General features: G+C 43.4%; 1 protein-coding gene and 1 long non-coding RNA gene across 4 annotated transcripts in view; one reads left to right on the top strand and one right to left on the bottom strand.

Moving 5' to 3' along the window:
- The window catches only part of LOC137542493 (uncharacterized), a 31,882-nt gene extending 19,246 nt beyond the window's left edge, over positions 1 to 12,636 (bottom strand). The window contains exons 1-2 of one of the 2 annotated variants that reach the window (XR_011025444.1): positions 12,553 to 12,636; positions 7,733 to 7,873 (exon numbers count right to left, since the gene is read on the bottom strand). This is a non-coding gene — a long non-coding RNA (uncharacterized lncRNA). Of the gene's footprint in view, positions 1 to 7,732; positions 7,874 to 8,325; positions 8,397 to 12,552 lie in introns of those variants that run through there. The other variant, XR_011025445.1, reaches the window with a different exon arrangement.
- Positions 12,637 to 12,786: 150 nt separating this feature from the next.
- The window catches only part of ACLY (ATP citrate lyase), a 129,920-nt gene continuing 124,792 nt past the window's right edge, over positions 12,787 to 17,914 (top strand). The window contains exon 1 of one of the 2 annotated variants that reach the window (XM_068263107.1): positions 12,787 to 12,928. The gene's annotated coding sequence lies outside the window, so the exon portion shown is untranslated. The remainder of the gene's footprint in view (positions 12,929 to 17,914) is intronic. The other variant, XM_068263106.1, reaches the window with a different exon arrangement.

Raw genomic sequence — 17,914 nt, 5'->3', positions numbered from 1 at the left:
TGGTTGCCAGGCGACGACCACGCGCTTAGGATTGGGTAGGAGTTGGGAGGTTCCCGATTGGCTGGCGGCGCCGCTCCCCCTCCCCCTTTACATCATTGGTGACGTCGGCGGCTGTTTAGCCGCTGGCGTCCCCTTAGAGTCCGCCGAGTCACGCTGGGACGGAGCGTTAGCTCCGCCCATTGCGTGTATCCACATAGGGAATCCGCCGGCAGCGCTGGTCGTGCAGGGCGGTACCTGTTGTGAGTTCCGGCGGACCAAGGGGGACGGAGGCTGGCCGGACAGTGGGGAATATACAAGGTGGGTGGTTCCATATTCAAGCAGCCTATCGTGGCAGCTGCATTTAAGTTCCCCATCAGGTCCACTAGCGCAGGACCATCATGATTGGGGCTGATAGTTTTGAATTCTATTGGTCGCTGCCAACCATGTATACTATATAAAGAGGTCTGTTATTTGTCAGTATGTATCTTGATTTCCAGTGAGCTTGACAAAGGGGTTTGCTACCCTGAAACGTTGCTATTACTGCTGGAGTCTCATATGCAATAAAAGAGCAGAAATTTTACTACTGATGGTGCCGGCTGTTTCCTTATCTACTATGTTATTGTCACTTACAGAAGTTAGAAAAAGCTGACAGTTTTTGGACTAGTCCATCTTCTCATGGGAGATTTTACTATCTCCTTTATTCTTTACAAAAGCACTCTATAATAAGAATTTATACAAAGATGTCAGCTGGCCTCCCTACTTGCTACACACCATTTTGGCAGTTGGCAGTTGGACTGAGCAATTTCAGTTCAGTAAGTGCTTATGTAAATACATAAATAACTGAAAATCCCCCATGAGGATATGGTCTAGTTCAAAACCTGTTACTTCTGAAAGTGACAGCAACAAAACGTAATTTATAGTGCATTTTACTCTTGGAGATATGAACATTTATATGCACTGTATGTATTTAAAAGCTTTTACTAGTTGCAATAGAGTCCTGTTAATGTACCTATCGTATAATCAGACACCAGCAGATACGAATATATGATAAAAAAAAATTCTTAAAGGGGTTCTGTGGAGTGTTGAAAAAACAAAAAACTGACACTTACCTGGGGCTTCTATCGGCTCCTGTAGCTGTCATGACCCCCGCTGTCCTCCTACGATCACCAGTTCCCCGCCGCCGGCATCGGTCAATTATTCGTCTAACAAGACGAATAGTGCGCACTCCCGCTTGTGTCTCCGGGAGCTTACTGCACAGGTGCAGTACAATGTTCTCGCGTACTGGGCCTTCACAGTAAGCTCCCAGAGACGCGAGCGGGAGCAAGCACGCACGCGGCCACAGTCTCGTTAGAGTAATCATTAGACCGGGACCGGCGGCAGGGAACGGATGATCGTAGGAGGACGGCGCCGGACATGACAGCTACAGGGGGCCGATAGAAGCCCCCTGGTAAGTGTCCGTTTTTGTTTTGTTCAACACTCCACAGAACCCCTTTAACAACGATTTACTAGCCAACTCTTAAAATTGCACTTACAAGAGAAAAGGGACTGGGCATGTTTGAAACTAGTTATCCAGAGGGGAATGGAGAAGCTATAGCATGCTGGCTGGTAGAGCCACGCTGTACGGATCTCTCAGGAGTGTAGCATCCAGCATGTATGCAACCTGCAATCATGTGACCCATCCCTGGCATCACCTAGTGCTAAGACTGACCACTCCCACTACTTACATCAGTGTGTTTTGGGGTATGTCACCTTGCTCAACCCCAATGTTGGGTGAAGCCTTTGACGGATCACATGATTGAAAGTTGGTGCATGTCTGTTTCTTCTCCACACAGTGAGACTGCCAAAGGTCTCTGCACCGTGAGACCACACAGTTGCAAAACGTAGTAAAAAGGCTAGTATCAGCATTGTAAAAGCTCTTTACTTTATTGTAAAAAGATAAATGGACTTCATGTCCATCACAGGCTTGAGGGCTAGCCCAACTTAAAGAGGAACTCCAGTGAAAATAATGTAGTAAAAAAAGTGCTTCATTTTTTACCATAATTATGTATAAATGATTTAGTCAGTGTTTGCTCATTGTAAAATCTTTCCTCTCCCAGATTCACATTCTGACATTTATTACATGGTGACATTTTTACTGTGGGCAGGTTATGTAGCTGCTCCTAGCTGTTTTGGCTGTTGCAGACAGCTGTAAACAGCCATTTCCTGTCTGTGAACATTGTTACATTGTGGCAGTTTGCCCAGAGTACCGCGGTACTCAGAGCTTCTTGTGGGAGGGGTTTCAGCACAAAATCAGTCATACAGAGCCCCCTGATGGTCTGTTTGTGAAAAGCATTATATTTATCATGTAAAAGTGGGTATCAGCTACTGATTGGTATAAAGTTCAATTCTTGGTTGGAGTTTCTCTTTAAGATGGTCATGTAATCCTGTGTTACTGTTACTGAGTAGGGATGGTCAATGAGATGCAAATAGTTTCGAGTTCATGCGGGATTATGCAATTTTTGCATGCAAATTTATGCAGCTTGAAAATGGACCAATCAAATTTTACCCCAGCAGGATTTGATTGGTTCATGTTCAAGCTGCATAAATGTGCATACGAAATTTGCATACTCCAGCATAACCTTAAAATTGTTTGCATCTCATTGACCATCCCTACTACTGAGTGAGCGAGGCAGAGGGTGACAAAGGTTTTCTTGCCTGGAGTGATGAACAGGCCAGAAACTGCACTGATCATAGCGCTATGATTACCTTAGGTTGCTTTGCCTCAGGTCAGCTGTACTTTAAAGCGGGATTGTCACCATAAAAATAAAATTTCAACAGCAACTGGTCTGAGTGTATTAAGTGATAAAGATGCTAATCCTGCATTCAAAACTTTTTCTGCTGTTATAGTTTGGAGTTATCACATACATTAGGATCACTGGCCCTTTCATAGCCATTGCCATTCAGTTGCATGCTGGAAGTTCTTTTTATCTATAATATATTCCTCCTTCCCTTTGTTTCCCTGCCTAGCTTCTTAGCTGAAACATGATCCTCTGCTCACCTGTGTTTACAAGCGAGGCTGAGGTGACTCAGCAATTGGAGGAGAAAAGAAAAAAAATTAAGGGAAGAAATTACATCAGTATTTAGCCTTAAACTGTGGGGAAAAGACATGATTCCCACCAGGAACAGAATTCTCTTCATTTACTATATAAAATTCACTGAAATCAAAATGTGGACAGTACAATACATGTGTTATGTAAGTAGATCAAGTATTTACCATGTTTCCCCTAAAGTAGGACATCCCCTGAGAATAAGCCCTAGCAGGAATTCCTAGCATGCTTGAAATATAAGGCCTCCCCCGAATGTAAGCCCTAGGAGCAGCCCACATGACACCAGCAAGTCACGGTCAATACAAAGCCTGGATACAGGAGAGCAGCAGTATAATGTGAGTTCTACAGTACTGTATATGTGTCAGGCAATTTGTGTTTTTGTTGGAGCCAGTCCTCCTGATCTGTCCTGATAAGCATCAGCAGCACTTCACCTTTTGCAGGACACACAGCTTATCCTATCATAGCTCTGGGGAGCCTGACTGAGAGTTCTCTATCTACAAGAAATAGACTCTTACCCACATGATCAGCAGAATCAATTTCTTGTAAGTGAGAGCCAATATCTGCAGACCACAAGCTCTGTGCATGCTGCTTGTGTTTCAGCATGGCATGCAGTGTATACATTTTGTATAGGAAAACTACCTGTGTTTTCCCCTAAAAATAAGACATCTTCTGAAAATAAGACCTATCACATCTTTTGAAACAAAAATTACGACAGTGTCTTATTTTCGGGGAAACACAGTATCTACTTATATATGTGTTGATTATCGCTATGATTATCGAATCAGGTGAAAATTGGTGCCGCTACAACCAATCGCTTATTCAACCGATTTCGGTTAAATGTATCGATCAAGCATGCTGGAAAATCCCAGTCCAACGTGGTCGATTATGTGTAAAGTAAAAACATGAGAACCGATGAACGCAATGGACCTCCGACCGCTGTCCTAAGTGTAAAATGCCCCCCTACCAGTGCCTGTGCAGTTTAAAATATCCCACTTATGCTGCTGCGACTCCCAGTCTCCACCAATATCTCCCCCGTATGGCACGTGTGTGTGACATCACACGCGGCATGTGGTATATATACCGTGCCTCTGTGTGACGGTGACTCTCAGGGGACATAGCGGAGGAGAGTGGGAGTTGCGGGAGCTGGATGGGTTCGATGTACAATGTTCAAGCATGGGAGGAGAGAAGGCCACATTTACATTTGGAGACGGTCAGGAGGGCAGAATCAGTGGCGTCGTAAGGCTGATTCCTGATAAATTTAAAGCTAGGCAGCCAACTGATCTATCTCCAATCAGAGAGCGAGAGCTGTCTCTTGGTCAATCTGCCGATGAACGTGATAATTATTGAGACAATTATTATATTCGTATAGCAGCAATCAGCCTGTATGCCACTTCACATGAAATTTAACCATAGATAACCACATTGGGCATCATTCACAAAGCTTTTTTGCCTGTTTTCCTCTGTTTTCACCTTATCTATGTTACTTTTTTAAGCTCCCAAAGAGCAAAAGCAAAAATATAATATAATTAAAGAAAGAAAAGCAATACTAAAGGACATCTGAGGTGAAAATAAACTGATGAGAAAAACAATTGTATCTATCCTCCTTCTCCTAAAAATGACTTTTTTTTAGATATCCCACAGTTTTATTTTATATTTAAGTATAGTTTTTAAGTTTTTACTGTTTCAAGCTCTCTGCTCAATGACACCTTCATTGAAGTATGCCAGAGCTCAAATCTATGAATTATTGACCCTTTGTATGTCTTTTCTGCTCTTAGAAGCCATTTACTGGCAGAAAAAGTGTTTTATGATTGTTATTACTTATCAGCGAGGGTTATGCTATAGTCTGATCCAGTCTGACCCGGCCTCGACAGAAACTGTTACTTGCATACCTAATGTTTAACTCTTTTCAGGCAGAGAAAGAAAAAAAGGAACACAGCCTAGTTATTTGTGTGCTTGGCACTGTGTATACACATGTCTATCTCATCATGTCACATGTCACCTCGGTTGTCCTTTAAAATGAAGTTTATCAGGAACAACTTACTTTAGTGATTATTTTCCTTTTAAATTTGCTGAAATGTTATTTTTATCAATCAGGTGTTCAATAGTTAATTCATGATAAGTTTTGTGAATAGAGTCCATTGCTGTATTGCTAAAGGCAATGAGCTCATTACTGCTATTTTTCCTGGTAAAAAGTAATAGTATAACCATTACTAGAGGTGGTTGATGAGATGCTACTAATCCCGAGTTGATGCAAATGTTATGATAAATGTAAGTAAATGTATGCAGCTTGGAAATTAAATAATCAAATGTCACAGACATGAACTATACCATGAGCTTGAACTCACATTGCACTTTTGTTTCTGTCCTACAATGACTCCGTAGTACTGTGACCCTGAGATCTTCCCTACTGTGGCCATTTCTTCAGAAGTAAGCTGTTTCAGGGACATCCGTTCCCTGGTTAATGTTAAACTACTGTCAGCTCATTGTCTGGCGCAATGTTTGTCCAACTTATTCAACACATAGCCTGATCTGAACTGTCTAGCAAACTTGCTATCGTAATCTACTCAGTTGGCTAATAAAAGATATCATTTCACTCTACATTTTCTAAGGTTAACACCGGTCAACACTATGGCATTTACTGGGAATACTCAAAGGATTTCATCTACTAAGGTTGCAAGGTACTGGAGAACACTGGAAAATAGAAGTGGTCCAGTAAACCTGGACTGGATTAATTTCAATAGATGGCAAAAGTTTACACTGCTTACCTGGGAGAAATCATACGTATCTCCCCAGAGGGTAACACAAAGGGAGGAAAAGAGGCGCCCATAGTATAATAAAACGTCATTAAAAACAGCAAAAATAGGTAAAGTGGCTCACCTCAATGAAGACAAATTTGAGTAATAACAACAAATTTTAATACGCACTTGGCAACGCATTTCGTGGGTCTCAGCCCACTTCCTCAGGCCAAATACAGTGGCAGAGTAATCCCAGCTAGATCAAAAGATGTCTCTTGCTCTGGCTCACCTCACCTTTTTTTATTTTAGCTGTTTTTAGCACAGTTTTATTGTACTCTGGGCGCCTCTTTTCCCCGCTTTGTGTTACACACCCTCCTCCGGGAGAGGTTGTGATTTGGTTAGGGCTGTGACACCAACACTACAACCATCTAATGCATTTTTGTACCAAGAGAGCGACTGCGTCTAGTTCATCTGGACACCCGAGTGGAGTTTGGGTTTGTGCATCTCCACCTACTTACAGTGGTTGGTTGCCCGCCTGCAACCTCTCTTTGTGAGTACCATTTATTTCTCTACCTAACTCACCCACTACTGTGACATACTGCACCACTGGGGCTCCCTTGTCTGTGTTTTTGTTTCCCTCCAGGATGTTCTCAGATCACTCCACCTACCCACCAGAGGGTATACATAAAAAAAAAAGGCCCCTGGAAAATAATTTTAGCTTATATGGCTCAATTATCTGTCATGACACTGTAGATAATGTAACGCAGAAAATGGTGGTTGCCATAAATACATATACAAACCATGTACAGTACATTTAGAACAGGGGTGTCAAACTCAAATACAAAGTGGGCCGATACTCTACTATAGCTTCCCGTTTGGTTTAGAGTGGGCCAAACAAAATGCAAAGTGGGCAAACCACTTGGGGGGCAAATTTTATGCCTCTGAGGGCGAGATTTGGCCCGCAGGCCAGAGTTTGACATGTACGATTTAGAAGATGCAATAAGATGCATTAAGGCTTGGTTAACACTGCAGTCAAAATTGGACTCAAATTGCAGTCACTGGAGTAAACAATTCCATTTCCCAAATGAGTGAGCAACAGATCAAAGGATATGTGTTGACATATCCTATATTAACTACAGGATCCATTCATTCATGTCCATTGTGAAAGGATATGCTGTCTCCATTATGGTGAGTGGAACTCTTCAATGTGCAGTACAGAGTATGCTATGTATAACAATTAAAACAGGCACAACAGAGACTCTAGGAACAAGGGTTCTGTGCCGTGGACAGTGACAGCGCATTCACTTTCACTGTGTAATGCAGGAATCCAATGCCATGTGATACACAGTTGATGCATGCATAGTACAATAGCATACAGCCAGGCCTGGATTTACATCACAGGAGCCTATAGGCACAGATGTCCTGGCACCCTAGACTCCACCCTCCATGAACCTACAAACACCTGCCGAACTGCACTGCAAGTGTGCTGGCTGGCCCAGCTGTCACCTCTCCCTTACTTCCCTTGCCCATCATAGGTAGCTACAAGATTTCCTTAGCATTAGGTAGCCAGGAGTACCCTCAATATTAAGTAGCTACAGGTGCCCCCAATTATTAGATAGCCAGAACTACCCTCAGTATTAAGTAGCTAGAGCTGCCCTGACTGAAGGGAGATCTCATCAGTGGAATGCGGAGAGGTGAGTGAGTTGCCTCTCATTTACACTCTCATCAGGACTCTGCATAGGGAAGAAGAGAGGGAGGCGCTCAGGGAGGGGACTGAGCCGCCTCTCCATTATTAGGCGCCTGTAGGCACGTGCCTATAGTGCCTTATGGTAAATCCGGCCCTGCATACAGCAATACAGAAATGTGTTTATTTGAAAGAATACATTCAGCAGAGTCAAGAAACACTAACACGATGGAAGACTCTGTACTTACAAAGTTACAATCTAGGCTGCACTCCCTCATCTTGTTCACCATGGAAGGCTGTGATGATGACGTGTCGGCCCACCTTCAGATGCCAATGTGGACCTGGATGGAAACACCAGTGTGATGATATCTCTGTAACATCTAGGGGTCCTGGTGAGTAGAGAAGTTGGTGTTAGGGTTTTTTTTTTTTTTGGGGGGGGGGGGGGGGGGGGCATCCCAGAGGGGCAAGAAGGAGGCAGAGCAAAACCAATAAAAGTGGTGTAACACCCCACCTATTTCCTTTCTCCTGCTGCTGGCTGTTAGTCGTTGGGATGGTGTATTTATTGTCAGGAACTGAGGTTGTTTGCGCCCAGCTAATGATGTGAACTTAGTCACTGCTGTCACAGCATCATTTAGCTGACTGGCGGTAACATGACACAGTAGAGAGCGTACGTGAGCATAAATAGTGGCAGTGCAGATCTGGCAACCAGCAATTCGCTTTAAAGTACCACTAAATCGAGGAAAAACCTATTCAATAATGCCATGGTGGGCTATATTTCCTTTCCAGGAGTGTCCTGATGCTGCACGCAGCCCTTGGAATCCCTCCCCCCCTCCCCCCTTACCTCCAGAGCCTTCTGGAAGTTCTGAATTGTGCAGCAGTTGGGGCAACTTCCTGGAAACTGTAAATCTTGTTGAATACCACTATCCTGTTGAGGACCACTATCGCAAAAAAAGTAGGCAGTTAAAATCTGACAGAACCGACCGGTTTTGGGCCAGTCCATCTCTTCATGGGGAATTCTCAGGGTTTTCTATGTTTTCAGCAGCATTTCCTGAACAGCAGTTTAACTGCCAAAATAGTAAGATACCAGCGAGCCTCCCTACTCACTGGCACACTATTTTGTCAACCACTCACTGTAGAAAATAGTATCCAAATATATAAAGATCAATAAAATCCCATGTATTATTAACCCATTCAGGTTCCGTCGTTTTCACGTGAGAAATGTTCACCTCCCATTCATTAGCCTATAACTTTATCACTACTTAACACAATGCACTGATCTATATCTTGTTTTTTCCGCCACCAATTAGGCTTTTTTTGGGGGGTACATTTTGCTAAGAGCCACTTTACTGTAAATGCATTTTAACAGGAAGAATAAGAAAAAAATGGAAAAATTCATTATTTCTCAGTTTTCAGCCATTATAGTTTTAAAATAATACATGCCTCCATAATTAAAACTCGCGTATTGTATTTGTCCATATGTCCCGGTTATTACACCGTTAAAATTATGTCCCTATCACAATGTATGGCGACAATATTTTATTTGAAAATAAAGGTGCATTTTTTCCATTTTGCATCTATCACTATTTACAAGTTTAAAATAAAAAATATAGAAATATTTCATCTTTACATTGATATTTAAAAAGTTTAGACCCTTAGGTAAATATTTACATTTTTTTTTTTATACTAAACATTTTATTTGGGTACTTTTGGGAGGGTGGGAGGTAAACAATAGATTTATAATGTAAATGTGTGTTAATTCTTTTTGTTTTGTTTTTTCAGGTATAGTATTACTTTTTGGCCACAAGATGGCGGCCATGAGTTTGTTTACATGACGTCACACTAAGTGTAGCACGCGCTTAGAGTGACGCATCGGGAAGGAGACGGCCAGAAAAAGCTCAGCTTCCGAGAGAAGCTGTCGCTTTTTCAGCGGGGGAGAGGAAACAGTGATCGGGCTCCATAGCCCGATACATTGATTCCTTGGCTACCGAATCCGCGGCCGGGAGTGCGCGTGCACGCTCACGACCGGCCGCGGGGGCACGCGGTAGCGCGCATGGTTCCTGGACGTAGAAACTACGTCCAGGAACCAAAATAGGTTAATCACAAATATAAAATTCAATAATTAAAAAAAAACACTATTTTGTCAGTTAGACTTTGCAACTGCTGTTTAGGAAATGCTGTTGAAAACAAAGAAAACCATGAGAAGTCCCCATGAAGAGATGGACTAGTCCAAAACCTGTTGGTTCTGTCAGGTTTCAGCTGCCTACTTTCTTCACGATAGTGGTCCTTTAACAAAATGGACCATACCAAGAGGATGGGAGATGGGGGGCTTTATTCATTCTTTTCTGTTTTTGGTTCAGGGGTCCTTTTAAAAAAAACAAGTTTTGTATATAATTTTACACGCACTTTTTATACTTGCATTTCTATGAAAAGACATGACAGCATCATTCTGGAAGATGTATGCCTAGTTTACAAAAGGGCACCACAGGCACTTGGAAGGAAAGGTGCCACCATAGGTGCCCATTATAAAAGCTGCATGTAACGATCGGTGTAGCACAGAGAGGATCTGATTACCGGTGATCTGCAGTATCACTGGAAATACAGATGTATACCAGATTATAGATGATCTGCAGTATCACCGATAATCCGAAATATACAAACTAACCTCTGGACACCTGAGTAGAGTGTTTGGTGCAAACAGTAATAATGAGAGGACTGGCCTCAGAGCAGTAAGGAGTACTGCCCAATTCCTTCTGGACTCTCCCGGAGGGAGGAGTCAGGCTGAGAGAAGGAACGACAGAACGAGAGTGACACTCAAGAGGGAGTGTCACTATCAGGACGGGGAACCGCCTCTAACAGTAAGGTCGGTTCTCGAGGTCGGACAAGCCAGGTCGTAAACACGCGGACAGACAAAGTACAGATTCAGAAGGCAGAGGCGAAGTCTAAAGTACAGGCGGGGTTCGGCAACAGGGTATCAGAAATATCGAGGTACAAAATCAGAAGGCAGATGCAGAGTCTAAGGACGAGCCGGGGTTCGGCAACAGAGTATCAGAATGACAGTACAGGATCAGAGTTCAGGAGAATGGTCAGGCAGGCAGAAGGTCATAACAGATAAGCACAATCAAACTAGTACTTTAAACTATCAACAAATCTAGCTAAGTGTAGGATTACAGCTCCAGCTGGTCCCGGCACACTTTCGGATCTGACTCAGGTCTGCGTGCTACCACGTAGTGATCGCAACGCCAGACAACCAGCAACTGAACAGCCAGCAGCATATATACCAGAACACTCTCCAGGCCCCTCCCTAAGTGGTGGACCAATGAGAGGTGTTAAAATTGTCAGCTGACCAGCCTGGTCAGCTGACTCACTTCTGGCTGTTATATAAGCTCTGCCTCTGTGCGCGCGCGCGTCACTCTGAATCTTGGTGGACTGTCAGTCCCAGCCACACCAGTACTGTCTTGTAATGTATCCAGCGAACCGAGCGTGGGAGCCGCCGCACCGCTCACTACACCAGCGGCGGCTTCCCCACGCTCAGCCCCCTTGTCAGGGACACTGGCATGCGGCAAGTTCGCCGCCTCCAATGCGGATTCCGACGCTCCCAATGCGGATTCTGCCGCTCCCAATGCGGATTCCGCCGCTCTGCCTATGCGGCATGCGGCGGTTTTTCCGCGTTGTGACGCCATGCTGGACGTGGAAACAGCCGCCTCACCCTGAGAAACGGCGGCTTTTCCGCGTTTCTTCACACTGCAATTTCAACAATGGGTAGAAATTCTAGCGCCCAGAGTCATCCAATAAAATAGCGTGTGCTGAGGCTCCTCACTATGCAAAAATAACTGCATTATAGGTATTCGGCAAGAAAGAATAAACAGACTCTAAAGCTGGCCACTAACTGTCCAATTTCTAGCGAAAAATCGTTCGAGCGATCAGAAATTCTGATCGGATTGGTTGTAAATAATCTCCATTGATGGACACAATCGATTATGAACGAGTGAAAAAAATGTCGCCCGAATGAATTTTTGTCGAACGAAAATTTGGATTTTCTTGGTGGTCGTGATAGATAGGAAGCAATGATTGGTTAGTTGATGGTGTAGTGAACGATTTTTCATCCGATCAGAATTTCTGATCGCTCGAACGATTTTTCGCTAGAAATTGGACCGTTAGTGGCCAGCTTAACACTCTCCAAGTCCATCTTCTTTATTCAGGCCACGAAGCACAGGTACAAACAATGCCCCTACAGTCCGCATTATAGGTATAGAAGTGATAACCTGAAAATACGTATTCTTTCATACCTCCCAACTTTTTGAAATAAGAAAGAGGGACACCTAAGCCACGTCCCTGTCACACCCCTGATCACGCCCCCGGCACACCCCTAGTCATGAATAACATAAAGATTTCATAAGAAATGTTGTTTTGTAACTTAATGTTGTTTTATACCTTAGAGACTCAGAGATGAGTCTCACTGCAGTTTTTTACTTACTCAGGGCTTCCTCCAGCCCCATAAGCATGGATGTGTCCCTCGCCATTCTCAGAGCCGCCGTTCTTCCACAGTCAACCCTCAGTAAGCGGCTCAGTCGGAATCAGTCTGACTGAGTGACGTCAGCCGGGGCCTTCTGCACTTGCACTGAAGGTCTGCGCACACGCAGAAGGTTCCCTGCCGATATCACTGAGCCGCTTGCTGGGGCTCACCACGGCTGAACGGGACAACGTAGGAGGACGGCGAGGGACACAGCCATCCTTATGGGGCTGGAGGAAAGAGGGACAAATGAGGAGGAAAGAGGGAAAGGGTTCCCATAGGTACTGCCCTCCAAAAAAGGGGAAAGTTGGGTGCTATGATTCATTTACAAAGACATCACTGTCTAAAGTCTGCTTTTTCCACAGAGAAATTTTATATCCCTTCAGACCCAATACAACATGTCCTTTATTTTTAGTTTTCCATAACTTATCTATTTACTCTTATCTTCCTTAACTTATCTATCTAACTTATCATAACTTCTCTAGGTACCCAGGTTGGCAGTAAGACATAGAATGTAGATTATAGTACATACACAGCAGTGGACAGACTATAGCATACCTGCTTTTATGAAACTACCCATGACATACTCCAGACTTTACACAATATTGGACGACTCATATTAATTACTAAAGATTACGTCAGCATGTGTCACCAGCTTGCTCTATACAGAGGACTACATCTCCCATGAGCGTAGAGGTTCAGCCAGAGGACATATTGGGGGCGTGCCAGGCTGTGGCAGGGAGCTGGAAGCAGATTGGCTGGATGTTGGCAGACAAGACACATGGTGTGGGTAGAGCCAATGGCAGGCTCGGGCGGTGATGTAGCCATGTCAGCAGATGGTGAGGAGGAGAGGGAGCTGTAGGAAGAGGGCAGCTCAGGCAGCAACAAAAGGAGAAGAAGCTGCCAGACGGCTGAGACGGGACTCCAGAGCCGGGTGAGTGACCTCTGCACCGTGCTGGGGGAGGAGAGGCTTGTTGGCTGTGCTGGGTGTCCATTATCAGTGCTTGTGTTGTACTGGTTGCCCTCATCATCTCCTCTGTACGTCTTCATTGTACTTTCCTCACACTGTACATCTTATCTGCACTGCTTCATCATGTGTATATATGTACAGACATAACACTGTACATTTCAACTGCACTGCAAATATGTGTTACTATACAACACAGCATACTGCATGTCCACTACATGTGCCTAAACGTCACTGTGCATCTACACTGCACTGCTTTATCATATGTGTATACAGACACAACACTGTACATATCAACTGCACATATATGTTACCATACAACACTACATGTGCTTAAACTGCACTGCTTTGTCATATGTGTATATGTATATGTGTACAGACACAACACTGTAAAATATCAACTGCACTGCACATATTAAATACGACATTGTACATATCAACTGCAATGCACATATGTGTTACTATACAACACTACACACTGCATGTCCACTACATGTGCCTAAACTTCTCTGTACATCTGTTGTGTTCTGCACTGCTGTCCTATGTGTATGTGTACAGACACAACACTGTACATATCAACTGCACTACATATATATAGTACCATACAACACTACATGTGCTTAAACGTATCTACACTGCAGTGCTTTGTCATATGTATATGTGTACAGACACAACACTGTACATATCAACTGCACTGCACATTTTAGACATGACATTGTACATATCAACTGCATTGCACATATATGTTGCCATACAACACTACATGTGCCTAAAGTTCTCTACATCTACACTGCACTGCTTTGTCATATGTATATTGTGAGCCTCTCTGTAGGACAGTGAGTAACAAGACAATATACTCTGTACAGCGCTGCGTAATATGTCAGCGCTAAATAAACACTTAAAATAAATGTATATGTGTACAGACACAACACTGTACATATACAACTTTGTACATATCAACTGCAATTCACATATTAGATACAACGTTGTACATATCAACTGCAATTCACATATTAGACACAACTTTGTAAATATCATCTGCACTGCGGATACATGTTACCATATAGCACTACAAGTGCCTAAACTTCTCTGTACAACTACACTACACTGCACAGCTTCGTTATGTCATATTTATATGTGTACAGACACAACATTGTACATATCAACTTCACTGCACATATTAGACACAGCATTGTACATATAAACTGCACTGCACCTATGTGTTACTATATAACACTACACACTGCACGACCACTACATGTGCCTAAACTTCTCTGTACATCAACACAACAGTGTACGTGTCTACATTACCCTGTACATGTGTCAGCTCTGCCACTCTATACATTGTGTGCACTGCCCTTATTTTATTCATTTTGTATTTTATATAGTATTGATGTTTTCTGTAGCAATTTATAGTGTATATAGTCTTGTCGCTAACTGTCCCTCAGAGAAGCTCACAATGTAATCCCTACTATAGGTATAATTTTATTCATGGTAATTTTGCCAAATTACTTTTTTGCATGTTTTGGGATGTGAAAGGGAACTTGAGTGCCTGGAGGAAACTTAAGCACACACAGGCAGAACATACAAACCCCATGCATATAATGTACTGGCCCAGATTAAAACCTGAGGACATGTCTTTGCATCTACTATATTATACATGTCTCTGCACTGTACATCTATACTGCACTGTATGTGTCTGCAGTACACTATGCATCTGTGCCATATTGTACATGTGTCGGCTCTGCACGGTATTTTTGTTCTAAGCTGTATGTGTGTCCACACTGCACATCTCTACTATACTATATGTATGCCCACACTGCACTGTGCATCTACCCTAAACTGTGCATTTGTCTATGCTACACTGTATGTGTGTCTGCACTGCACATCTTTACTACACTGTAAGTGTGTTTTTGCACGTTTGTAGTACACTGTACGTGTCTCTGCACTGCATGTCTGTAATACACTGTACGTGTCTCTGTGCTGCACGTCTGTAGAACACTGTATGACGTCTGTAGTACACTGAACGTGTCTCTGCACTGTACGTCAGTTGTACACTGTATGTGTCTCTGCGCTGCACAGCTGTAGTACACTGCATACGTCTCTCCACTGCACGTCTGTAGTGCTGTATGCGCCTTCGCACTGAACGGATGTAGTAAACTGCACGGCTCTAATACACTGTACCGTTCTCTGCACTGTACACCTTTGCTGCGCTGTACATCTCTCTGCACTTTGCAATTGTATTACAGTGTATATTTGTCTGCACTGCATTTAATACTATGCTGTTTGCGTGTCTGCTGTACTACACTGTACATGTCACTGCACTTCTGTACTGCACTGTATGGGTCTCTGCACTTCTGTACTGCACTGTTGGTTTCTCTGCACTGTCCATCTGATTCTTTGCACTTGTGTCTGTACCACACCATACATATCTCTGCATTTATTATTTTGTACATGTGCCTTCACTATGGCTTACATGTATGTGCACTGCACATCTGTGCTACTCTGTACATGTGTTTACTGTTTATATCTGCACTACCTTGTACTTCTGTACTTCACTGTATGTGTGTCTACACCACAACACTAGTTGGTCCATGCACACTGTGAAGGGATGTTATACTGTATATTGGTGCTATATACAGTAAATGCAGGAAACTATTTTAATAAAATCATAATCATGTTTCGATAAATGTTATGCTGCTATTGGCAGTGTAACTACCTGTAGGCAGGGTAAAGAGTGCATGGAACTATTTTTCAGCTGTTTGGTTTGACTGCAAAATGTAATCGGCTTCTCTGCCTTGGCGGTGATGTCAACATCCCTCCAATGTTTGTCTTTTGGGTTATATTACAGATGTATGTTGTAGGTAATTTGTAGAGTATTAGCGCGATGTGTGAGTATCCTGTGAGTAGCAGCTGTTGTTTCACTACCTGGTCTTTTGCATGGGATACATGGATTCAAATTTGAACCCCTCTAGTTATGTCCCTGCTTCTGTTGATGCACCAAATGGGAAAACCACTGCTTTGAGGCCTGACATGCATAAATGACATGGCAACATGAATGAGCACTGCTTGCTTTGCATTTATCTTTGACTTCCTTGCTGGCACTCAGGAAGAACTCATGTAGTTTAGTTTCTTGGATCACATCAGGTAAATTATTAATTTATAAGTGCACTTGAAATTGATTGTTCGCAAAATGGCCTTACAATTTTTTTATTTGATCATTTCAATCCAATTTTCCGATTGATTGGTAGTTCAGATTAGAATCTGCAAGGTACTGCACACGCTTCGAGATTGCCGCAATTTCGGGTTAAAAGATCTTAAACGCCGAAAAAAAAAAATTGGTTGGTTAGAAAAATCAAGAGGAAACTTAAGTATATACTGACTAGTTAAATAAAAACAAAAATTCTCTCTCACTCTCACTCTCACTCTCACTCACTCACTCACTCACTCACTCACTCACTCACACTCTCTCTCTCTCTCTCTCTCTCTCTCTCTCTCTCTCACACTCTCTCTCTCTCGTGTGCGGTACCTCGCAGATTCTAATCGAAACTACCAATCAATCGGAAAATTGGATCGAAATGATCAAATAAAAAAAATTGTATGGTGTGTGTGGCCCCCTTTAAACCATAGACTATTTGGAGGAAATCCGTCTGCTCCCTTGGTGTCTGTCTGGTCCCCTCTGTTGCGCCGATGTGAAGCCTGCAATCCAGCTGGGTTGCAGGCCACTGCGAATGCGCCGTTCAGGGCCAAGTACCTCCTCAGTATCGCACATACCTCCTCCGAGGGGTGAGGGTCGCCCCTCACCCCACCGACCACATGACTTCACTCCTGAGCCGCTCTGCCGTCCCTCTGCCCCCCCCCCCCCCCCAGCAACAAAACAACGTGCTAAACTGCAGGCTAGCGACACATCTGTACAGTGTCTGCCCTGCAATGAAGATTCTGCCGTTGGTAACACGCAATATCTCGTGCCCAAATTATTGTACAGAACTTTTAAATGTACACCATTAATGGACTTTTTATTAATGGTGCTTATATGAATCCTGGTGGTCTCAGAGTCAGTAAATGGAAAACGGCACTAAAATGATTATGGGGTTTCAAACTCTTTCCCGGCCCTTTATTTCTCTGTCCATGTCCGAGAGATTTAACTCCCAAACCAGGACAGACGGCAACAAAAATTCAAAAGGAATTCTGACCTCCTATCCACACCTCAAGAAACTGAACTCCTTTTTGTAAAGCTTGCAAGCTTTTCACTCTGGCAGGGCTAGCAGTGGAAGAGGAGTTGTTGCTTTACGAACAGGAACAATTTTGAGCAGAGAAGTCATCTAAAATAATAAAAACAAAACAAAACTTCTTTTGTAAGCAGGTCAAAGGTGGTAGCTGGTGGGTAACACACCTGCTGGTTAATTGTTTGAGAATCATCACTACATAGCCTGTCCCTTGTTCCTCTTCTGCTTTTAATATATTTGCATGTGCTGAAAGCTTCTGCAGCTTTTTATCTATGAAAATTAGTCGTGTTACTAAAGGCGCGTACACAGGGCATATTTTCGCAAACAACGGGTCCGCCAGACCCTCCCGCTGGGCGGACGCTCTGGCGACAGTAGCGCGTGTGTACGCGCTGTCGGCAAACTGATAAGGCTGTTTCTGAACGAACCGCTTAACTGTCCCCAGAAGAGCTCACAGTCTAATGCCCCTACTGTAGTGTAAGGTGAATTGTTTTTAGGGATGTTTCACGCAGTTTGCGCTGCGATTGGTGATCGGCAAATCGCTATTGCATTGTCCCAATGCGAGCATTCACACTGCAGCGTTGTAATTGCTAAAGCCTGGCATGTAGCATTTCGGGAGTGAACACGCTTTGATTCTTTTTCAGGGCTAACAGAGCCCCCTTAACCGCTTCTGGATGATGGTGATTGAAATCTATACCCTGTCTTGATGCTGTTCTACTTGCCAGGGCAT

The sequence above is a fragment of the Hyperolius riggenbachi genome, chromosome 12 (assembly GCF_040937935.1).
Source record: "Hyperolius riggenbachi isolate aHypRig1 chromosome 12, aHypRig1.pri, whole genome shotgun sequence".
Classification (NCBI taxonomy): Eukaryota; Metazoa; Chordata; class Amphibia; order Anura; family Hyperoliidae; genus Hyperolius; species Hyperolius riggenbachi.
Note: the sequence above shows the minus strand (reverse complement) of the source record. Positions and strands in the feature narration are given on the sequence as shown.